Raw genomic sequence first — 25,403 nt, 5'->3', positions numbered from 1 at the left:
TTATTAGAAGAATAAACTGTCAAACCAAATATTTAGGTGTCTCAGGCAATCTGTTTTTAAAGTGTTAGGGCACAGCTAACACACTCTTTTAAATAAACGGCACAGCTCCCATTCACGAGCAGAGCCATACAACAACACCATATGATACCCACAACTGACTGGTGTGGCAGAGCTGGAGGGATGTGATGGATCTAGGTGCTCCAGGTGTTGAGGTGGATCTGTCATGGGCTCCTGCATGGGCTCCTGTCCACAGGGCACAGTTCCTGCCAGGAGACTGTTCCAGTGTAGGCTCTCTACTGGCTGCATCTTCCTTCAGGGCACATCCACCTTCTCTGGTGAGAGATTCCTAATGGACTTAGCTTTGGCCAGCAGCGAGTCCATCTTGGAACCAGCTGGAAGTGGCTCTGACATGGGGGCAGCTTCTGGTGTCTTCTCACAGAAGCGATCCCTGCAGCTCCTGCCACCCCTGGCCTGGCCTGGCTACATAAGCCTTGCCACATAAACCTAGTACAAGGTTCCTGACTACTAGCAAAATTTTCTTGCCTCCTGCAGCACATAGTTTCTGAAGCTGCCTTTTCTCTGGGCAAGCTCAGCTGATCAGAAGAAGTAACTGCCCCTTTTCTTTAAGAAGCATCATCTCATCCAGTCTTCTTAGAGAAATAAAACATAGTTATGAACAGAAATAAAATAAAAGAAGTCAGAAATACCCTAGTTACAGGACACTAAAGTCTTGGCTTGTGATTCCTATAAATCTTGATTACTCCTGGAAGAAACTTAATCTGAGCTATTAGAAACAGAGACAAGAAAACTCGTAAAAAGTGAGAGACAAAGACTTCTAAATGAATAGCATTAAATGAACTTTCTTTAAATGCTTTAAAACCCCAAAGAAACCAAAAGGCACATTTACACTTTGATGCTGTGATGTTGGCAAAGCAAAGATCCAGTTCACAGGCTAAGGCAATGCACTCTGCAGATGGCGAAGGCAAACCTTCATCCCAGTTCATACTCTTGCAGCTGGTATCCTAAGTTTTCTATCCTGCATTGGTCTCGCTTCCTTTCATTTAACAGCCAGACTGTTATTTATTTTCCCTTTTAACAAATGGGGCTTTTGTTCATCTCCTTCCTTCAAGCAGCCCCTTTGGTAATCTTTGTTTGTTCCTGAACTTAGGACCAAGTTGCTGAATCATCTCTGACATAAAACACAGTGAGGGTAATGCATGCAAAGCAAAGACTACTGAGTAGAGCGTGATAGTGCTAATCCACTCGCATTTGTTCCTGAGAGGAAAATGCAGCTTGCCACTGTAACAAGAGGCAGCAGAGCACAGTCAGAGGAATTGTACCAGGGGCTGCATCGCAAAGAAATGGTACCATAAACTTATTTGCTGTGATCCTTTGTGGGCATGGTCAGAATTGGAGGGTGGGTGTTCTTTTTCCAATATCTTGTGTTAACTCTTGGAAAAGGGAGCAGCTGCCTCTTACATGCAGAGCAGCCTGGTGACAGTGCACGGGAACAGATGGCAGAGCAAGTGTCTCTTTCTTTGCATTTAGGCAGTCCCCTTCTCTCCTCCTGCTTCTCACAAACAGCCTCAGTGAATTTTCTTCATGCTATAAAGATACTAAACCTTTTCTTTTTCACTCCAGGAAACAATCACCCTTGCTCTTTGAGAAGTAAAAAGAAGAAAGAGGGGGAAATCTAAAGTGCTAATTCTGTGTCCCCCCAACCCCTGCCCCTTTCACAGGTCAGTCAACTGAAAAAAAGAGATGAGCATTAAGACTGCATTTTTTTTCTGCTCCTGTGGGTTGACAGATAGACAATCTTAACAGCATTTGGTATTTGCCTTGCTGTACAGAGAAGCCATGGGATAGATTTCAAACTGGGGAAGAATTAGTGTAGCCATTCCTTGATTTCTGCATCAGTGCCAGAGGTTTTTCCTTTTGTATCAATAATCTGAAAACAATGCTTAGTTTATAGATATAAATATGGATCGTTTATACAGATACAAGCAAAACTTCTGCACAGCATATATTAGCTAGTGACTATTGTCTGTTAAGTATTGCTTGATGAGGAAAAACCATAAATGTTTTCACATAGTTTCCCTGTGATTTAGACAAACTGAGTTATTGAAAATTGTGCAATGACTTCCACTTGTAAATACAAATTAATTCGGAGGTCATATGGACACTTTTGAACTCAATGTTTTGGCAGACTCCACTGGGACCAAACTAACATGGCTAGGTGCTCTGTTCTTTTCTAAGAGGCGTCCACCCAGCCGTTCAGAGTCTGCTGCTGACAAGAGTGCCTGGAGCAACTAGACTTGGACGGGAGATGCTGGTGGTAGGTCACCATACTGAGACTGATTCATTCAGACTGTCTGCAGGCTCACTTAGTGCCACTGAGTTGGCTGCACTTTCTTTACCTTTGCAGTTGTGAAGGCTAGAGATGTATGTATTTTTTAAAAGGCAATTTCAGATTCTGACATAATTCCAAGACCTCTGGGACTTCAGACACTCTGTAGAGACAGTAGTGCCTAGGCTTCGATCCATGCTTGCTGTCAGGCCCCTATTCCTGCAATTACAGATGATCCTGTAACTCTTACTGTCCCACTTTTGGAAAGAATCAAACAGCAACCTAATGCAAAACTCAAAATCCAAATATATACTGAAGCAAACCAGAGGGTCATTTATTTCTGTACCTGGTGAATATTCCATTTCCTGAAAAGAAAATATTAATTGCAACTCTCAATATGCCATGTGTTAATTTAATATAGATATTTTTCAGTGCTCTGAAAGATCAGAACATGAGCTAGATGTTTGCATGGAGAAGCACTTGAACATATTTGTTGATTAAATACTCCTACGAGTTAAGACTTTATTTCAAGGTCTTTAGAAATTGTTTCCTGATCATCTTTTGTAAACAAGCACTCTTTACGTATTCCATTAATAGGTGTTTTGTATTGCTGCAGATGAATCTGAAGAGACTGGACCCTGGGAGACACTCTTTGTTATGTGGTAGTTTCTTCAGGGCTTTGTAGAATGTCACTTCGAAAATGTAACATGATGGAAATCGGTGAGCTGTGCTCTCTCATGCAATAGAGTTTACATAAACATTGAAATGTTGTTTCTGGTTGATATAGCCTTTAACTTCTATGAACACTGTCCTCAAGCTACTATTTTTAAAATGCGGGAAAACACAAAATATTTTGCCTGCGTACTCTGTGTTGTGAAATCATATGAAGTTTTTAATTCAGTTGTACATTAATTAAGTTGGCATTGAAGTGGCAAAAAACAAAACCACGCTAAAAAACCTCAGGCCACAAGGCCATGACAGATAAAATCATAAGTACCAATAAAACGTTATAGCTCTGTCACTGTTCATTGAACATGCAGCTAAGTTTGGGGGTGGGGGGTGGGTGGGTGGGTTGGTTGTTTGGTTTGTTGTGGGGGTTTAGTATTTTTGCTGTGGGTTTTTGGTTTGGGGTTTTTTTTGCTGTTTTTTTTTTTTTTTTTTAAGTATGAATGTTTTCTACATGTCAAAATAAGCTGTAGACTTTAGTGAACCCACAGTCCAGGGGTTTAGGTACAGGTGTACTTGCACAAGAAATCCCAATAGCTTTCACTAAAAGTATAGAGTGTAGACTGAGGTAGATAAAGGAACTATAGAACATTATTTTTTTAAAAGCTGAAAATGATTAGATCTGTATTCTTCTGTAACTTGTTCCTGAAAGGGTGGGTAGTACAAGGTGGGTAATGCAACTGCTCCTGATGCAGACTTCAGCTCTGTGAACTTTTGTGCAACTTCACTGCCTTCTCGGACTCTGGATTATATTAAAGAACAGAAATAATTACACTGAGGGGCCTGTCCTGCATTCCTAACATAAGCAAGATGCTTATTGGATTTGCAGTCTAGGTCTGTCTTTTGTTTAGTAAAAGCTTTGAAGCCTTTTGAACAAGGACCAAGTCAAGATCTTTGAGTGAGACCTAAGCAGAGTTCTGCATAAGTAAGAAATACACTCCACATACATGGAGCATAATTATTTACATTTGTTCTGCGAGTTCTTTGTAATCTGTGTTCTTTTGACATGCACAGATTTCATAAACGTGAACTGACTTTTGAGATGGCAAGAAACACAGCACTTCATACAGAGAAGTTGCTTTGTATATATAAAATATGAGTGATGGGCTTGATAGTGTGTGTGTATTCACCGCTGTCCTCTACTGGCTGTATGTAGAACTGTGCAGCCCTGTGTTCAGGAACACTGGGCAAAGGCAGAAAAATTTGCTGTGCCACTCATTCAAATTTGAAAACTAGTCCCGAGTCAACCATGTTTACAGCTGTTTTGCATTCGTCTTCCCATAATGTTAAAATAAAAGAAATAAAGAAATTTTTTTTTGGTTTGGTTTTTAAGAGTGAGCTAATATCTTTTTCTATGCTAGCTGACACAGTTAGAAAAAAAAAGACAAAATTTCAGGCACAAAAGCCTACATCGTGTCTGACAAAGAAGCTGAAACATGCAAGTAAAGCAAACATTAAAAGCAGGTGGCCTGAGTTTAACATAATTGCTAATTGATTGGCTTCCTCAGAGAAAAGAGAGCTGATACCTCCAGGTAACAGGGCTACAGTGGCACACATGCGAGGTACCAGTTACCTGTGAAACTAAGAAACAGTTTCTGTAGCTCCAAAACGCTCTCCAGAGTACTAAGAAAAATTAGATGTTGAAATCAGGCCATTTAAACCTGTCTTTTTATGTCTCAGGTTGATACATAGCAGTTTTGGGGCATTAGGCTTTGATTTTGGGGTGGTTGTTTGGTCCCTTAGTTCTGTGTTAGCCAGCAGGAATATGCACAACTATTTCCCTTATAACACTTTCCTCTAAGGAATGTTAGTTACCTCTTGCTACATTATACTTCTCTTAATTATAGAATGGGATAAAGGCTTTTCATTCATTGCAGCCTAAGCATATTACGTAGTTCAGTGTCTTGTCACAAGGAATTTTCTAGAGATTTGAAGAGGAAAACAGATAAAATTTCCCTTTTTCACTGATCAGCTCTAAGCACTTCTATATCTGAAGAAGCTGGTTTTGTGTCCCTAGCAAGGAAGTGAAAAGGGAAGCCAGCCTTTTTATTTAGCTCAGGAGCACAAAGTTTATCACAGCAGTATTTGCTCCAACTGTGCTCAGAAAGGCTGTATGTATGCGCAGCAGCATTTGGAAAAATGGCTGCTTGGAGACATAAATCTCCCGAGACCTCACTATGGTGTGTAGCTTTGATTTCTTTCCTAATGCAATAAAATGTTGTGTGCCTTAATACTGCCTCAAGTTCAAGCAGCTTCTTGCTATATTTTCCAGGGTGGAGGAGGGGAAGAAATATAGTTGGGAAGAATGTTGCTTCAGAAATGTAGTCTTGTTTATCTGACACTTTTACACGTTCATTTCAGTGGCAGAGCTGGAGGTAGTTGAGGACCACTGACAGGAGCGTTCCAGCCTGGCACAGGGCATCCTGCAGCTGAGCTGCTTCCATGGGGCAAAATGGAGGCATGTCTTCCTAGCAGTGCGCGGAAACCTCAGCGAGGCAGCAGTCTGGTTCTCATGGTAACCAGGATTTCCATATACTGCAGGGGTACACACAGTCTGACATCACTTTGCTGCAGGGAGGATTTCTGTGCATACTCAAGGACTAAATTAAGCCCTCTGTAAAAGGAGAATGTGTGTCCATTTTCATGTCTGTAAGTGTATGGCTTTCCTTATGTGAATGGAAGATGAAAAGTGAGAGAAAAAGAGGTTGCAAAATTTTATTTCTCTAAGCAGAAATAACCCTGACACAACCATCTTCTCATTTTTAGTTTGCACCTCATTTTAAAAAGCAATAATATCTTGCACAGCTGGGAGGAAAGAAGATGCTAGCAGCTTCTTTAGGTCTAGAGAAAATGTGCTTTGGTAATCAGAACATAGGGAAAAAGATTTACTGAACGTTAGGAGGTCCTTTTTGCTGCAACAACATATATACAGATTTTAGCAGGGAAAGACTGTAATGAAGATGTGATATTCATCATGCATGGCACAGTGACATCTGGTGTAAGACGTGCTGTGCTGTGTGCTGCAGTTCCCAGCTAGGAAGATAATCCATGTGCTTTGGTGTTATCAGACTCTGCCGTGGAGCCCAGTGAGAGGTCTCCTTGCCCCTCATTTAAGATGAGCCATACTTATTGTAATATCTTCCAGGGCCCCATGTTACTCAATTCTGTATATATATTCTGTCATGGGGAATTATGATACAAGAAAACCTGACTTGAGATCTCCATATTCCCATTGTTCTGTTAAGGAGATTGGCGCTCCCTGAGTGTGAAAGGTCTACAGTTGCTTGTAGATCATTTACAATAGGCCTGTATATGGACCTAAAAAAGCTTAAAATTTCCTGGAGGTTTGGCTGGAGGTTGAAGACATTTAGCATACTGAGGGACCTGTTGTTTTTTTGTTTGTTTGTTTGTTTTTTTGTTTGGTTTGTTTTGGTTTGCTTTGGTTTGCTTTGTTTTTTTTAATTTTCTTTTTGGCAGTAACACCAATTCTGAACTGAAAACACTTCTCATACAGCTATTTTGGCTTGTATTGATCTAAATCATTTTGAAGCCTTCCATTTGCAGAGCTTTAGTATGGGCTTTTGTGAGCTCTGATATATGGAGATCCTGCAGTGCCCAGGCAGACACCAGTTATAAAGCTGCAGTTCTTCCCTTTCCCTCATTACAAACCCTCATCTTTCTAAATGAAGTTCGGTGCAGCACTGCATAGGTTTGGTATCCACACTGCTGTCTCAACTATATGATAAAAAGGCCTTTGATTTGTTTGACTTTTGAACAGGGTTTTACTTTGCAATGTGTTTTGTGAAGCACCAAATATATTCCCAGATGATCACAAATTAAGTGATGATGTTAAATAAACATCAGTATATTTCTTCTGAATCTAGTGTACCATTAAGTGATACAGAGCTTTCAACAAATTGCTGCTTTTTCATGTTCTAGTGAACAGATTTTACTCTTCTTCTGAATTATGCTTCCTTTCTTTCTCCTTGGTTATGAATCAAAATTTTATTACGTTACTGAAGTTAAATGTGCGATGTATAATCAGAAATGTAACGATAAATGTCTTTTCCTTGTCACCTACATGTGGGGATGAAAAGAAAGAAGAGGTAAAAATGAGAAGAAATAAAAGCCAGACCTTGGTACTTTAACTGCTATATCCTCCAGTGAATTGTTTTCTTGCCGGCAGCTTCTGGTAAATGTGGAAAACAAAATTGGTGGTTATGTAATGCCTTGAGAGGAAAAAGAGCCTGCTTTGAACTGACAACAGCCTTGACAGCTCGAATGCTGAAGCTGGAAATATCTCGTCAGAAATACCATCCTTAACATTGCAGAGCCCTACTGGAGTCCTTCACTCTTTGAAGGAAAGGCAGGCCAGCACCTTTGCATGCAGCTGTACTGCAACAGTGCAGGGCCACCGGCAATGGTTAATGACAAATAATACCTGAGCTCTGCTTTGGTATCAGTAGGTGCTGCGTGCTCACTGTCCCTTCTGTACCCCTGAGAGGGAGGTGATTTTTCTGGCCTTCACAGTGGAATATGGTGCAACCACTGTGACAAAGAAATCAAAGTGATGGCTTCTTTAAGAACCTTAACTGTATTGCTTGGCACCAGACGTCCTTTGCTTCCTTTTTTTCCAGATTAATTCAGATAGGCATTCATAATTAATTATAATTTTCTATTTGATTATATAACTATAATGAAAATATTTATCACACAAGTAGGAAGAGACTTGCCTAGGCTGACCGTGACATATCTCTCTCCACCCTTCCCCGCATTTTTTTTATTAGTATGGGCCATAATGTAGTATTTTTTATTTATTCATATGTAATAATGCAGTACAAGGGCGCATGTTATTTATTCTGGTGTAATCATAAATTAATTTCTAGGTCACACAGGTAGAACTTGCAGGGATGTGAAGAATCTGCAGGCATTGGCAATAACCTGTAGATGGCATTAGCCTATGAACACGGTGAACAGATGTGATGTCTAGTGAGTTAAAAGAGACTGCAAGAGAGAAACAGTGGGAAAAGAAATTAAAAACAAAAGAGAAGGTCTCATTGCTTCATTAAAAGAGGAAATTTGTGAGAAGGAATCATAAAAGTGCTCCCTTCTGTTTGTTTTTTTTTTATCTTTCTTGTTCTTAAACATCCCAGACTGACCAAAGTCCTTGGCTGAGTGCACTGCCCAGTCCCTGACACCCTCTCTGGCACGTTGTAGCACCCACGTAATGAATGCATCCATAATGGTTCTGCAAAAGAAGCCCAGACAGGCGATGCCCCATATAGTGCTCCATCACGCTCCACACAAGCCAGTGTTGGGATTTTGCATGCCTGGAACAACCGATTCCACCGAGGCACATCCTGACAGATTCAGTGCTTGCCACCTTAGGTGCCATGGCCCTCAGTAGGCTTCCCTTCCCACAGCCGAAGATAGGAGTAGAGATCTCCAGCTCTGGGAGGCTGAAAGAAATTAAAATATCCAACATGTGCAGTGCATGTGACAGTGAGCCTCTTGTCACCACAGGCAGGACATCAGCCTGACAAGGACTTCCACTAGCCAAGGCCATGTCACTGGCCTGGCTATGAATACTGCCAAACAGCAGTCCGAGGGGCAGCCTGCCAGCTCCTTTCTTGACACTACCTGCTCTTCTGCCACAGGCAGGGGGGGCAGTGATGGGGGCAGGGCAGGATACCACTAGCTATTGTGAAAGCAACAAACAACATTATATACCTGAAGGTTATACATTTCTTTATGTAAAACAATAAGTTGTACTGAATGCAAATGTAGTAATATATTTATAAATGTAATATATGTATTATTGTACATATAAATATAATGCAGGAACTACACATATGACTCTGTATGTGTGTGCATATATACATATATATACTTATGTAAATAGATAAAATTAAGAGCTACACAAAGTATACTTGCTTATTATCAAAAGCCTTGGCCCACTCTTTGGCAGTATAGCTCCAACATTATTTCATGGGTCTTTCTCACAATACTCAAGAAAAAATTATTTCTTGTCCTCTGTCAAAATTTTTGATATTTTTTTCCTGCCTTGTTATAAATCAGGATGATAAAAGCTTCTGCATACCAAATTCTCAGTCTCCCTCTAATTAAATTCAGAGTGGCTCAACTGATTCATTCAGTTTCCAACCATTTTTTAGTCTGGCTTAATAATTTGAAAGGTATCCTTCGTAAGTAAAAAATGGGATTTTTCATTCCACCAGTATTTTTTTTCAGTAACAGATAATCTCACAGCTGAGCTCTGGTTAAAGCCATCACCCTGGCTAGCTGTGGTAAGGCAGAGAAATCGGGCAAAATGTCTGGGATCAACACCTTCTCAGTAAGGAAAATAGCATTTTAAGTGTGTTGATAATTGTGTGCCCTATATACCATCTACTGGAAGCAGCATTTGCTGTCAAGTCTCAGATTCCTCAGAAACTCTTCTTTAGGTGATACAGACATTTTGGACATAGCAGTGCTCTCACTGGCTCTTGCAAATGATGCAACTGTTGTCTAAATATCCATATCTTTATAAAGTGTGTTAATGGCAGATTATTTCATTCTTCTGAAGAAGCCCTTTCAATGGTGCTTCTTTGCTGTATTTTTCTGAGGGAGTGTGAAAAGCTATTAGGTGTTCTTTTACCCTCCCTCTCACAACATCTTGAGCTGTTTACTTTACAATGTGATTGCAACCACGATCTCATGCTATTAAGCTTAACCAGGGGGTTGTTCTGCAGCATTGCTTGACATTTGCTCTAGGATGGGTTCTGCTCTGAGCTGTGTTCATCTCTCCTCATACCCAGAGAATACCCCGAGATTCTGTTTTATTTTGCAGTTATAATTTTTATTTGATTGAGTCCTGGGTTTTGGAGTTCTAATACTACATTGGGTAGTGTGACCTGTAAAAACGGCCTCCTTCTCCTCCTTCTCCTTCTGATAATTCTTGTCAGGTCTCTGACTTTCCTGATATTTTATTGTTTGGGCAATGTTTGGTGTGTCCTACAGCCCAAGGCACTATGATGAGCACAATATTTCAAGTGCAACTTTTACCTAGCAAACACACTAATGAATAGGATACAAATAAAAACCCAACCAGTCTTGCCTCAGAAAGAAATAACCTGTCTGGCAACAAATACTCAGTAGCATTCAGAAACTCTCTTAAGTGAGATTTGCTTGACTGCTTAATCAGTTGACTTATGGATTAGAGGTTTTACTAATTTCTCACATTCCTATACTAATACATTTGTTAAAATTTTCAGTTTTCTTGTATTTATTCAGACAACTTAAAGAAATCAGGTAAGACCTGTTTGAAACAGACAGGAATGTGATACTAGTCTTCAAAATTTTCTTTAGTGTCACCAGGTAAGAACTGAAAAAAACCCGTATTACACTTCAGAATCACTGGAGGGAACTGATTTTCAGAGCTGCTAAACAGGTGTGCTGACCATGTTGAGCTGCACGTGTAGAATTATGTGTTTCATGCCTCTAACTATAGGGCCAGAACTATTTCAAGCGTAGCAGTTTGTGGTTTTTGTAACTTTTTCACCATGCTGGAATGTATATGACTGCAAAGGACATGACCTCAAGAACTTTCAGCTCTGCATTCCTGAGCGTTTTGAATCCTTCCTCCAGCCCCTTCCCTGGACCCATAACCACTCATGCCTTCGAGTAATTTCTCTAGGATTTTGGAATATCTGTACCTAAAGGCTTAAGTCTCATAAACTACAACATGCAATTCATCTATAGTGTTTCAGTGGTATTTTTAGGCCCTACAACAGCTTCCCGTAGTGGTATACAGATGAATTTTCCCAAGGAAGGAGTTGCATGCCATGTTAGAAGACTACTGACAGCAGCCAAATTCACATTGGTGATGCAGCTGATCGATGCCCAGTTCAAAATGGCTTGATCTGTCATGGGCACTAACCCTCGGTGACATTCAAATGAATCCAATGCAGCTAGAAGCCCCGATGAAGTGAAAACAGCAATCAGCATGAGAATAAATATTACACTGATTATTGCAGGAATTGATAATCAGTTTTTACACTTATTTATCATACATTACTCCAGAACAAAATAAAATAATCATGAACCTTTGAAACAGTTTGTGAATTAGACAAACGTGAGAACAAAACATCTGGTTTTCACTCTATTTTTTCCCCCCATTTTATATACACATAGCAATAAAAGTATTATAGGTGTGTTAATCTCACTATTCTTTGTTTAGAAACCTGGCTACAATGAATTTGGGAATGCTTGCAAACACTGCACAAAATCTTAAACCTAGAAAATCAAGGCACAAGCTGACGTCTTTCAGGTCCAGATTCAAAGACTGCAAGCACTTGAGCTAACAGGATTGCTTTTATTATTTTAATTAATTTCCTTATCAGTGAGGAAACAGTGTCTTAATCTTTGGAGTCAGTTACCAGTACAGAGAAATCTAGTTCTCATAATTACATTTGAAATGGTAATTTGGTAGCCACACAAGAATCCCTCTCAATATATTTTCCCTAGATAAAGTTTTTCCAGAACAATTTTTTTTTCTTTGCATAATTATGCTCTCCTTGGCATTGTGAATAAGGGAGCAAACAACCTTCTAGTAAACTGCCACTGTTTAAGTCTATGAAATGCCATATAAATTCTTCCAGTGGTTTCTATGTTTATTTCTTAGCTATCTGTATATTGCAATTGGTGTTCACACATACGTGATTATATGCGTAGTAATTCAGTGAATACATATATATTATACATATCAATTAAGCACACATGCATTTAACCATCAATTTTAAATCCGTAGATGAACTTTTCTGCAAGTGCAGGTGGGCACATTTTAGAAGGCTGCCTGAAAAACTGCCTTTACACTCTTTTACAGTTACTCTGTAAGAAAGTAAGTGCAAACAAGACAGTTGGTTGTCTCTTTCATTGGGAAATCTGAAACAAAATGCATTTTCTACATATAGAAATATATGGAGGATGTAGTAGAATTCAGTACAAACAGCTGCTATTTAGTGAAAGCTTCTGCTTTGTCATAAAACCATTTTCTGCTGCCAAATTCTTGGGTTTTTTTAGTCTAATACATAACTTTTGAACATAATATTTTCATGGTTTTGAAAACACTAGTAGAGTTCAACTGCTTGAGGAGATGCGCACATCACATAAAGTAGGAAAGAAACTTTCTATCAGACACCCATGTTAAATGGTAGCTAGATGGGATGTTTCTGTAAATTATAAGGAGTTATTGAATAAATAGTGTGGTGAAATGATTATCTGTGGGATTTCTATTAAAAAGAAGATACACAAACTTTGTTTAATTAAATTTGCTTCTAACATAAGCTGAGTGTGATGTCTGTCGCAATCAAGGATGCTTGCAAACTGAGTTTCAAAGCTTTATTGGAATGACAGGCTTTACCTCAGTTCCTGGGAAAGTGATGGAGAAAATAATTCTGGAAGCCATTTCCAAAATATTAAGGACAAGAAGGAGACTGGGAGTAGCCAGCATGGGTTTATTAAAGAGAGATCATGTCTGAACAAACTGAGGGCCACCTACAATGAAGTGACTGGCTTAGTGAGTGAGGAGAGAGCAGTGGATATTGCCTACCTTGAGGGAAGGCTTTCAATGCTGTCTCCCACTCTCACTGACAAACCAATTAAGTATGGGCTAGGTAAATGGAGGGAGAAGGGGACTGAAACCAGGTGAACTTTCACACTTACAAGCTTGTGATCAGTGGCACAAAGTCCAGAGCAGAGTGAGGGGCAAATTTTTCCTGTTGGTCTCAGAGGCTAAAGGTGCCTCTCAGATCATTATAGTATGAGACACAGTGTGTGAAAGACAGCCCCAGGTTACTGCATTTGCATACATTTTGGTTGGATTTAGATTAATTACAATAAAATAAATTATTCTACGTGCAAGTAGTAAAGAAACAGTTTATAAGATGCTAGTAGTACTTAGCAATGAGCAGACTAAAATGCTTTGAGCCAAAGGTGGTTTACTGTAGTGTCAGAGGCTGGAACCACTGCTGATATTCCCCCTCAGTGTTCCTGCAGCTCACGTTCCCCATGGTCTGGCTGTGGATCCTCAGAAGCATCTGGCTAGGGGGAAGCATCAGGCACTGCAGCTGACGTGGAGCTGTGTGCATTTGGGCATGCGTCCCACGCCATTGCATCTAGAGGTCAGACGAGTCACAGAGCTGCACGCTGGTGCCTCAGGACTTGCTGGATGGGTAAGATGTACAGTCCCCTCTGCCCTCCTGTTTCATTTAACAAGGTAACATTGGTATTGATCACAGAGGCTGATGCTTAAATTTGGTTGATAAGCAATGGGAAACGAGGAGAATTGGCTGTGAACCTCATCTGTCCAGACACATTTCTTGAGCAAAAGCAGCACCTGCTGACTTGTCGATAAGCCCCAAAGCATCATTCTTCAGGAAATATTGAATTCAGATACTGGCTGCCTGACAAACAGATGTTGCAGTAAGAGAAAGGGCTCATTTGGTACTGTCTCCAGTATAGTGAGTGCACCTGGAAACCAGCCCTAAAAGAACAAAAGCAGAATAGACTGTGAGCCAATACCTGGGACGTGACTCTGGTATTCCTTTTTATATGTCCTGTAGCAGATGGTGATTATGGCCAGTAAAAATAGGGACAGGGATGCAAAGCGAGCTCCTATAATTTTGCTGTCCTCCCTAGGAAGGCTCAGGGTTATCCAAATTATACCTGTGGTTATATACGGAATTTTGTGAAAGAGCATCAGACCTATAATTTACAATTTTATAAGCTGTACAGCTAGTATGATGCATAGAGGCAGTGTCTGTAATGCCTTTTCTCCTTTTTGAGGCTATTAGCAGTTCCTCTTGTTTAACTGCTACAAAGTAATCCTACAAACAATCTAATAGCTCATTCATAAGATTTAATCACTGTAAAGGAAACAGTCTCTTACTTAGCCTCTTCCTTCAGAAGTATAATACTGTGCACTCATCTAGCTGTCTTATGAAAGGCTGTAAGGGTAAATTTATTAGCTGCTCTGAGAGAGTTTCCAGACAAGTTTCTACTCTTCCTAAACAGGTTGCATCTCTATTTTTGCAAATACAGACTAAATTGCTACAGAAGCTATACGTCTAGTATGTCATGACACTCTCCTTAGACCATCAACACACAGGACATATCTTCTCAGCATTATCCATTGCTGTGGTAGGTTACAGAAGGCTAGAACATCTGCATAGTTTAGTTGAGCATCATGTTGCCAAAGCAACATAATACGTGGAGAGCTTATTTGTAAATGGAGAGACTAACACAAACCCTGCCTTTTCAGCAAGGTTAAGTGCCCTGCACACATAGCTATGCCAGTGTTGAAATACTGCTTCTATTCTCAGTGTTAGTTCACTCAGTGCAAGCACAAGTCGCTGCAGTATGGTTCATCGCGTGACATATACAAACCCGGAGTATATCCCAAAATGACAGGGCGCTCTACCTTCCGAGAAAGGATTGCAATGAAAAATAAGTGCAAAAATGATTGTTTATGTTACTGCTGCAGGCGGAGCTGGAACACAATCACGAGTGGTTGGGGGACAGGGAGGTGGGAGGGCTACATAGCAAAGTGTGTCTGGGAAAGGAGCTGGAAAACAGTTTGGCAAACATTGCTTTTGGTTGTCAGCACACAACTGACCATTATGGAGTAAGAAAAGTTTTGAGATTTTGCCTCCCCAGGGCTAAACTAATCCTGTCAGTTTGCACATGTGAACTTGGCCTTCTGCAGTTGAGAGGCAGAACCACTTCAGTGAAACGGTTTGCATTAACATGCCTTAATTTGAAAAAAGCTGGCAAAAAGCAGCAAAAGTTGACTGCTATTGTGGCTACCTGACAGGCAGTAATTTGTTAGTCAGCTTTATTTGATTGCATCTGATTTGTGTTTCTTTACCCTTACTAGGTAGTTAGTCTGCCCTTAGCAGGATTTGCCCTTAAAATGTTCCAAGCATCCATGAAGCCCAGCTTAGCTGTGAGCGTAAAAAAAGGCTTGCAAGGAGCATTTTGGAAATGGAGGAAAGCCAGAATGTTTTTTTGAAATATCTTCTTGATACAGCATGCCAGCAAAACTCACTGAAGCCTGAAAATATATGGAGCTTGCTTATGGTAGAACAAGATAAATAATGACACACCTAATGTGTTACGCTGATGTGATAAAGTACAGGTGGTTTACAATAAACAAAAAAATCCACTTCAGCTCTGCTTTTTATTAAAATAATGATTCATAATAACACGCTAACAATGCTAACGATATGGTCTTGTGCTTTTGGGGAAAAGGGAATTATTTTTCATTAATTTTATTTTCAATTAAGCAGCTGTTCTGTTTGTTTCTCTTGGGATACATGTACTGAAATTTGCAAATATTCATTGTAATTTTTACTAATTTAATATGTTTATCTATGAATTGTATTAATGTGTTCCCTGTTTTTTCCTCATCTGTCATTCCCAACCCTTAGTCACTAGTCACTACTGCTTATAATTCTGGGGAAGAAGTTTTGGTGTGTGCTTTATAACTGGGAGCTGACCTATCTGGCAGTTGTTATGACATTTCTTTTTTCTTTTTTTTTTTTTTTTTTTTTGGGGGGGGGCGGTGGGGGCAGGGGTGGCACAGGCAATGCCTGACCTCCAGTGAACAGTCCAGTGTTGCTTTAAAATGATTTTCTCTAATGGAAGTGTTGAAAGCTCAAAGTGTTGTACAGCTTAGCATGATAACACTGAGGGCAGTTAGACCATCAGTTTTGGTGGTAGAACCCATTACTTAATCAGATTTTCTCTCAATTTTTAAGCAAAAGGTGCTTTAAAAACTGTAACTGGTGTTTTTAATAGGTGCCCTACAAAAGATCAGTAGAAATTTGGTATTGCTTAAGAATAAACTTTAATAAGCAGCTAATTAAGGCTTTAATCATAACCGATGGCATTGTGGCACATGCAGGAAGTTATCACCCAGTTGCCATGAGACTCCCATACAGGTATAACTCTAGAGACAAATTTACTGTAAAATGCCTACAGGTTAAGTTAGTTACATTTGTAAGATTAGCTTATGGTTCTTCATGATGCTTACAGCGACTCTAAACCTGAGCCCTCTCTGACCTCTGAAACATACAGGTGAAGATTCAAATACTGACAGTGATGGTTTTTATAGCAACATTATCTGAACAGCAGCACCCAGTTCCAGCTACCAGTCAGGACCAGAGGTACCAGAAGACCATATTTACCTTGTTACAGCTATGAAACACACTTTTTGATGCACTCTTGAGGGGTAGATTAAGCATTAAAATACAAATTCCTCCTTATTTTTTGTTGTTGACCTTGCATGCCAAGGCATTGAGCTTTTCAAATGGCCAACATTGTGAGAAACATTTCTGGAGCGCCCAGAAAGTCTCCTTCCAAATCAGTCAGTTCTCATTTGGTTTTGGTTATTTCCCTCTCCCCTAGTTTCCCTCCCTCCACCATACCATGTGTCTGATTTATTATTAATGGGTTGCTGCACTGTCTCCTATCTGACTGTGTAATTCTGCCTTCAGTGTGGAGAGACATGGGGGGAATGTGTACGGTCTCTTCTGTCCTACTCTGTGTGCCTGGTGGACCAGGAGAAGTCAGACCACTTTTGGGGGCTTTGTATCCCTTGCACTTAGGAACATAACTTCCCTTTGCTCTCCTCATTTTGTACAGCCATTAAGTGTGTACTACACAAGGGTGGCCCAAGGCTAGGTAGGTATCTACTCTTGCCCTTCCCAAAGCAGCTCAAAAATGTTCTTTTCTAGTATTTGCCAATAAAAATTTTTTTAAACATCAAGTCTTTTAAAACAAACCTTAACAAACGAATCTTAATAAATAAAAATTCTCACCGTGAAAAACTCCATGTCATTTGGAACTTTAAAAATAGCAAAGAACACTTGCTAATCAAAAGCACTGTTTGTTACATTTTGTCTAGAAAAATGTTACATTAGAGTTTAAAAAAGAATAACGATTTAAAATTAACAACAATTCCTATCCAGTTCTGTTTAATATCTTTATCAATTATCTTGACAAGAGGATGGAATGTACCCTCAGCAAGTTTGCAAATGACACCAAGCTGAGCAGCAGTGTTGCTCTGCCTGAGGGCAGGAGGGCTCTGCAGAGGGGTCTGGACAGGCTGGACCGATGGACCGAGGCCAATTGTATGAGGTTCAATACGGAGAAGTGCTGGGTCTTTTATTGGATGATGGGGGAAACAAGGTGACAAAGGCTGAGGGTTATGTGTCTTTGAGCACTAGAAGAATATGAGCATTTAGAAGGATATGAGGGCAGGCATATACATAATGCCATCTTTGCCTCAGTCGTTAATGGTAAGACCAGTTGTTCTCTCAATACCCACTCCTCTGAGCTTGAAGAAGGATAGCAGAATGAAGCCCCCATAATGCAAGGGAAATGGTCAGCAGTGTGTTACACCATTTAGATACAAATCTTTGGGGCCGGATGGGATTCACCCAAGGGTACTGAGGAAGCTGGTGGAAGTGCTCACTGAGCCACTTTGAATCATCTGTCTGCAGTCCTGGCTAACCAGGGATGTCCCAGAAGAGTGGAGTTAGCCAAAGTGACACCCATATACAAGACTGGCCAGAAGGAGCATCTGGAAAACTACAGCCCTATTAATCTGACCTGCCCTTGGGTCACAACAGCCCCATGCAATGTGACAGGCCTGGGGCAGAGCGGCTGGAAAGCTGCCTGGGGGAAAAGGCCCTGGGGGTGCTGGCTGATGGCTGGGTGGACATGAGCCAGCAGTGCCCAGGTGGCCAAGAAGGCCAGCAGCACCCTGGCTTGTATCAGAGACAGTGTGGCCAGCAGGACAAGGGAAGGGATTGTCCCCTGTACTCAGCACTGGTGAGGCTGCACCTCGAACGCTGTGTTCAGTTTTGGGGCCCCTCACTGCAAGAGGGACACTGAGATGCTGGAGCGTGTCCAGAGACGGGCAACGGGGCTGATGAGGGGTATGGAGCACAAATCTTGTGAGGCGTGGCTGAGGGAATTGGGGTTGTTTAGTCTGGAGAAAAGAAGGCTCAGGGGGGACCTTATCACTCTCTACAACTCCTGAAAGGAGGTTGTAGTGAGGTGGGTGTCGTCTATTCTCCCAGATAACAAGCGATAAGACAAGAAGAAAAGGCCTCAAGTTGTGTCAGGGGAGGTTCATGTTGGCTATATGGAAAAATTTCTTCACCAAAAGGGTTGTCAAGCACTGGAACAGGCTGCCCAGGGAGGTGGTAGAGTCAGCACCCCTGGAGGTATTTAAAAGACATGTAGATGTGGTGCTTAGGGACATGGTTTAGCAGTGGACTTGGCAGTGCAAGGTTAATGATCGGACTTGATCTTAAAGGTCTCTTCCAACCTAAACAGTTCTATTGTTCTATGATTTTATTCTAATGACACAACCAGCCAAAATAAACACCACTTTGTTTCAAAAGAATGTCTGCATCTCTCTTGGATTTGTACTCATCTAAAGGCAAGTAGATGCCCGTCATTCAGACAGCAGGCTGAAGTCACAGATACCTCTTCTCTGTTCAATATTTTATTTGCTTAATTGCCAAAATAACTGACACGAGGAAGTTAATTCTCAACACAGCCCCTGTTGCCATGTATATATAAGAAATATTCTTGCCTGAAGAGGGAATTTCATGTACAGTCTTGAGCAAAAGTCCTGGGAGGAGGGAGAAAATCCAATGTTTTTGTTGGATGCATTCTTCTTTCATGAGCAGCCCAGTGCCTTGGCAAATGAGAGAGAAATCTGAATCAGAGAGTAATGTTTGGGTTCTAGATAGATCTTCTGTTGGGCTGGTAAGAACTCATATTGGTTGTGAAAGTTATAAGATTGAACAATGGGTAATTGCAGAAAAATTCAATTTTGCCATCAACTGCTTAAACACAGTTAAGAGACACTAGATGCTAGCATACCCTGAGCACAGACAATTTTGAAATTGTCTTGAAATGTTTTGAAAGCAGACAGGCCAGGTGCACTCCGTATCAAAATGAAGACACTAAGCACATGCCCCTGTTCTTGGATGGTCCAGGAAGAGAAAGCTGGTGTTTGAGACGAAAACTATGATGAATATTTCATGCAACAGTGAGATTAAGAAACTTCATAGGAAAGAACTTGTGAGGGATGAAAAGGGATTCCTCTCTGTAAGTCTGCTGCTATTTCTGGCAAAATCCAGTCTCATCCAGTAGATGTAACATTTCTTTCTAACTCTTTATAATAGACCTGTAACCATAAACAGAGTCCCTTACTACAAAAGACACTATCCTTCAATGTTTGAGCCTTTGGGGAAATGAAAAAAATAAAGAATAAAAAAAGTAATGACCTTAAATGTTGGGCATGCATACACCTGTATACATCTTTGTGATAAATTTGCTGTATAAATCGTAGAATAAACATTTTGAGGCCTTCAGGGGCAACGCTGCAAAGAAATTACATTTATATGGTTTGCAGCTTCCATGTAATACACGACTGTCAGAATTAGCAGGCTAGAACAAGCACTGTTTATACGATTTCAATGCTTGGAATTGGATTTAAATGCTTTTGTTTTAAAATTGTGGGGAGGGTAAGGGAACATGGAACAAAGGCTAGCAATGTGCTTGGCTTTGCTCTTGTGATGGTACTCAGAGAAGTGTGAGCAAGAACATGGTCTTGCAAATTGCCTTTAAAACTCATGTTTAATGCAAGCTCTAGCTGTAGGCAAAGTCAGCAGTTGCCTATAGCAGCTGCCTGTAAGGAAAATGCTATGGCCACATGACAAATCCCCACTCTAGTATGTATAAATTCATCTTGCTGCTTAAAATTTGCACTGGCAAGTTGAATGACTGAGGTAATGGCTGATTATGTCAGTAAATTTATACTGGATCTGGTATTGGCTATCCTTCCAGAATCAACACCGTCTCTGCACAATGTGCTGTATTTCATAGCTGATACTGATCAAATTTATGTTCTTAGATGGTCTGACATATAGAATATTGGTGCTAATGGCTGTCACCCAATAACTAGCAATTTCTACTGCCACCCCTCCAACACCATCCTCTAGAAACAGCTGGACTAAGTTTACCCAGCTCCTTTCCTTTTTCCTGGTAGAAGTAGCTGAGCCTCACTCCAGTATCCAAAGTTTGTTGATGCAAGAACAATTCTGCCTATGTTACTGGGAAGTCAATGCACAAAATGCTGGTAATGGAAGTCTTACCATCTTGCTTATATGGAATTTGCATATAGGGAACTAGGTTTCAGTGACGTGAAATGCCAGAATTTCAGTTACGTAGTATTTTACCCTTTCTGATGAAAAAATATGAAGGGGATATGGAATTAGGTCCTTAGCTGGCTAACCTGTAGGTCATCTGTCCTACCTGGGCACTATGTTTTGCTTTCATAAAGAATTGTGAATCAAGTAAATAAAAACTAAGATGAACAGAATGGAGTAAAATGTCCTTTAAATGTATCTGTTGTACATCACAGAATCACAGCACTGACATTAGAAAGGACCTCTGGAGGACATCTAGTCTGACCATCACGCTCAAGCAGAGCCACCTAGGCTTGCTTGCTCAGAACCATGCCCAGCCAGCTTTTGAGTATGTCCAAGCATGGAGACTCCACCATCTCTCTAGGCAACCTGTGCAACTGCTTGGTCACCCTCATAGTAAAAAAGTTTTTTCTGATGTTCAGAGGGAACCTCCTGTGTTGCAGTTTGTGCCCACTGCCTCTTGTCCTGTCACTGGGCATCACTGCAAGAGCCTGGCTCCCTCCTCTTTGCAGCTTCCCTTCAGGTATTTATATACATTGATGAGATCGTCATTGAGCCTTCTCTTCTCTAGGCTGAACATTCCCAGCTCTCTGAGCTTTTCCTCATATATGAGGCACTTCAGTCCCTTCATTATCTTCATGGCCCTTCTCTGGACTCTCTCCAGTATGTCCCTGTCTCTCTTGTACCGGGGAGCCCAGAACTGGACACAGTACTCAGTATGTGGCCTCACCAGTGCAGTAGGATCTACCTTTGACCTGCTGCCAGTACTCTGCCTAATGCAGCCCAGGATACCACCAGCCTTCTTTGTGGCAAGGGCACATTGCTGGCTCATGTTCAACTTGGTGTCCAGCAGGACCCATAGGTCCTTTCCTTCAAAGCTGTGTTCCAGGTGGGCATCCCCCAGTGTATATTGGTGCTGGGGGCTGCTCCTCCCAGGGCACGACTTTGCACTTCCACTTGCTGAACTTCGTGAGGTTCCTGTCAGCCCATTTCTCCAGCCTGTCCAGGTCCCTCTGGATGGCAGCTTGTCCCTCTCGATGGCAGCCTGACCCTCTGGAGTGTCAACCACTCCTCCCAGTTGTGTGCCATCAGCAAACCTGCTCTGCCTCACCATTCAGACATAGAACATTTTTTGACTGAAGAAATTCCAGCTTATACCTTACCTTGAGAAGAAGCCAAGCAACAGTAGAAGTCAACGTGGGTGTTAACGGGTTAGTACATAATGAGAAATTTGCAGGTCAAAATTAGTTAGAACACCTCAAAGAGTCTGTTACACCTGTAGCTTGGATGAAAGAAGTAGCTAACCTCTCACTTATTTTGTAGTGACTTCTCCATGTGTATTCCATGCTTACACCTTTTTCTTTAAAGAGGTTAAGCTGGGAACCTCATTTTTTTGGGTATAAACAAAACCTGAGAAATTACAGTATTTACTTCAGGGCTTTAAAAAACGTGCTAGGTATCAAAGGTGTGTAATACGCTTATGAAACAGTTAAGCTGATGGTGCTGTTGCTCTTTTCGAAAAGTTTATGTCTTCACTTTGAGCTACAAGCCCTGTTTCTGAAACCTGGCCCAGAGCTCCTAACATCCTCCTGTTGCCACCTATCTGCTCATACGCTTGAAATTCAAGCTCATGCATATGAATAGCATTTCAAGCCGGGACGCATACACTTAAATCTAAATTGAGGCTGGTAGGGAATCGTGGATGTGCTCATAAGAATACATTGGCTTCATTATTGGAGTGGTATCTAATAATAATACAGGATTCAAAAGAAGGTCCAAAGACTATCCTCATTTTGTGTAATCAGTGCTGCACAACAGCCCCTCCTCATTTCTATAATCTCTTTAGGGAGGAGCAGGAGTTTTTTCAAAAGGGTAATAAATAACTGCATGACTTACTGAGCTATTGTAAGCTAGTATGCTTTTAGCCTAGAGCTATACAACAGTGTTATTCTCAAAAGCAGACCTATTCACGTGCTTAAGCATCTTAAGTTCACCCCCAATGACTAATAATGTCCGCAATTTTCTTTTGGAAAAAGGTGGTTGAAATGTTGATAACTCTAATGATCTGCAGAGCAACAGAGGTTCACATCCCACTTCTTTCACAAGTTCTGGTATACAAAAAGGAAACCAAATCATTATAAATGAGTAAACTGCACAGGTGAAGGGAAACTGACTTTAGGGTTTGCACAAATCTCTGTACGTCAAAGAAACTAGAAGGTTTACTAGCCCAGATTAACATGTCTCTCTGATGTTTCATCAGTGCGTTAGAGGGCTTTCTGCGGTATTTCCTTTCTTGATGTCCTGCTTTATGGATAATATATTCACAGTGGCTCCTGAAATGAACAGCTACCCTTGAAACCTGACGGACCACAAAGCACAGTGGATGAATTACTGAAAAAATCATTAATAAATTCTGCTACTCTGGGCCACAGTGTCTCCTTTGCTTTATTTTTAATTTAATTAGTTTGAACTTTATTGAAAACAATCATGTGGAGAACCTTCTTCAGGTCAATGAAAAGAAATGAGAACTATTTTAATAACATTCAGAAAGAAAAGTGGTTGGGTCCATGTGAGAATTTGGATAGATTCTTAAGTGTACTGTGGACTGTCTCCCCTTCCAAGCACAGGCCTGTTTTTGTTTTGTGGTTGTTTTAGTAATTCAGTGTTGCAAGATTAAAACTGATGCTTGTTTTGTTTGCTTGCTTGCTTTGGATTTAATATTTTGCCTGAAAGCTGGAGTTTTTTTGGTAGGAATTAGGCTTGATTTGTTGTACAAGCAAAAAACAGGGAAAAATTGACCCAAATACTTCTAAATGAAAGTGCATGGTGGGAGTAATTATATATACCAATTGCTCTACAATTTATAAAAATGCTTTTGTTTTATTCAGCAGAAGTTAGGAAATCAATTGTCCCTAATTTACACAGATACTTGTGCGGAAGGTCCCCAGGAATGAGTTCCTGGCATCCCTCCACACCTCTCCTTTTGGAAATGTAAGCTGTCATTCTAACTCTGTGCTAAGGAGGGGAGCACACAGGCAGCACACTAGTTAAAAATCAGGCAATTACTTTATAACTCTGGGCTTTATTTTTTCCCAGTGGTCCTCTGCATTAAATTAATAACTGAACTCACCAGATCTGTATTTCATGCTTTCCTCGTAATCTTTACTGTCTAAAACTGAGAAATAACATTTTCCTCTGGTGGATAACCGAAATATCCTTAGCAAGGAGTTCTGTTGCGTAAATGAGGCCAAGCTGGAACTGCTGTGTGGGCAGGCAATGCCTAATGGTTTAAGAAGTGGCTCAGAAGTCAGAAACTATAAAAAGAGTATCCAGCCCATGGAAATCCTCTTGCCCTCAGTGTATGCTCAAGTAAAATTGTCTCACCTTGCCATCACTGTACAACTTCCACCACAGTTCTCTGCCAAAATACTCCTACATCTCAATTTTTGTGTGTTTTCTGTCAATCTCAATGCTTACTATCTCCCATATAAAGCTTGTATGTAGATAAATGTGCATTGAGAGCCACAGGAAAAACAGATTTAATATAATCTGTGTGGAAAAATACTGCCACTATGGAATATCCTTACACATCCTTTTATCAGAAACGCTGACAGGCGAGGAGACGCAGTTTTTTACACTAGTAGCAAAGTCCTCCTCCCTGCTTCCTTCTTCTCCTCTCACACACCCCTTCTCTAAAACCCTCCCCTACCAAAACGCAAACATGGCCAGAGCCCTGACCTAGACTGAGGAGAAAAAAGTGGTTGCCGAGAGGAGACTAATGCCTGAAATGTAAGAGCAAAGAAATGCTCTTCTGCATTCTTTTTACCCTTCTGCCATGATGAGTACTGCCAAAAAGAACGACAGACTGAAGCCAGATTTTTTTCCCAACTATTCTTTAAGGAAGTCCATTTTTATTGCCAATGTAGACAAATGCATTTAAACTTATTAATTCTTATAAAAAAATCCTGTTTTATCTAATGTTTAGTGGTTAGAGGACCAAGGTGTAGTAATTATTGGAAGAATGTTTGATTTTCATGGCTGAGCCAAAAAATCTTCTAATTCATTCTTTTTGTGCCTATAAATCCCAAGATGAATAAAATAGTAAATCAATGTTAATAAAATTTCTCATAACTGTGCTACATTACATATAGAGGCTTTGGAATGCACTAAGCTCGATTTTCCTGAATGTGGAAGGTCTCAATACTTGGAAGTTCTCTAGCATGTGCTGTTTTAAAAATTAACATTGTGTACTGTATAGTAAAATATTTTTGGCTTCGGGTACATAACATGTCTCAGATCTTTAATGGTTTTGCTTGCTACACAATGTTAATCAACATTCTTTGTAATAGAAGAAATACAACTCTAGTGGGGAACAAAAGGCACTGGAGGGAATAAAAGTATGTTCCCTGTTACTGCAAACTTAAGACTGAGCTGTGACAGTCAGCAGGAGTCCTTGCATGGTATTTTTCCCAGTAAAAGTCTTGCAGATCAGATTTTTTTTTTTTTTTTTTTTTTCAGACTGTGGTCTATGTACAACCACTTCTCTGGAGCTGATCGTGCAGAGTACTCCAATTGGCTGGAGTGAGACGTGTGAGTTTACTGATGTGATGTAACCAGAACTGCCTAGCTCGTCAGCAGTGTTCTCTCCTCCTCCAGGCTTTGCTCCCCCACCAGTGAATTATATCGCAATTTCTAAAGTGAGGCAAGGAGCTTGGTTTTATTTCTGTCTGGGGAAACTTAATTTCCCAGGGGCATATTAAGATAAAACACCCTTTGTAGGTGTGTGCACGTCTGTGCACCTCCAGCATTTCATCTCTACTTTTAAAACGGCCAGTGGGCATTTCAGTATATCAGGTTTTTTTCTTGAGGAGTGCTTAGCAACTGAACTGTGTTGCCACAGCTTGTCTACAAATAGAGTGCAGGTCCTATATTTTGACTGTTAACAAAATTACATAATGCTATGCAATAGAACACACTAGAAAAATATATCCTGTACACAATCCTAATGAATGTTGGAATTTGTCTTTCCTGTTCCCCTTTGT

General features: G+C 40.6%; 1 long non-coding RNA gene across 3 annotated transcripts; it reads left to right on the top strand.

Annotated features, from left to right (window-relative positions):
- The first annotated feature begins 1,639 nt into the window (after positions 1-1,639).
- LOC114017330 (uncharacterized) lies at positions 1,640-7,030 on the top strand. 3 transcript variants are annotated; one of them, XR_008731624.1, is made up of 4 exons: positions 1,646-1,739; positions 2,207-2,335; positions 2,945-3,067; positions 5,435-7,030. It is a non-coding gene; the product is annotated as an uncharacterized LOC114017330 (long non-coding RNA). The 3 variants fall into 3 exon arrangements; XR_003562317.2 differs by lacking the exon at positions 5,435-7,030 and having other exon boundaries at positions 1,640-1,739; positions 2,257-2,335; positions 2,945-3,365; XR_003562318.2 differs by lacking the exon at positions 5,435-7,030 and having other exon boundaries at positions 2,945-3,365.
- Positions 7,031-25,403: the final 18,373 nt, after the last annotated feature.

Source organism: Falco cherrug, chromosome 3 (assembly GCF_023634085.1).
Source record: "Falco cherrug isolate bFalChe1 chromosome 3, bFalChe1.pri, whole genome shotgun sequence".
Taxonomy (NCBI): Eukaryota; Metazoa; Chordata; class Aves; order Falconiformes; family Falconidae; genus Falco; species Falco cherrug.
This window is presented reverse-complemented; position numbering and strand designations above follow the sequence as displayed.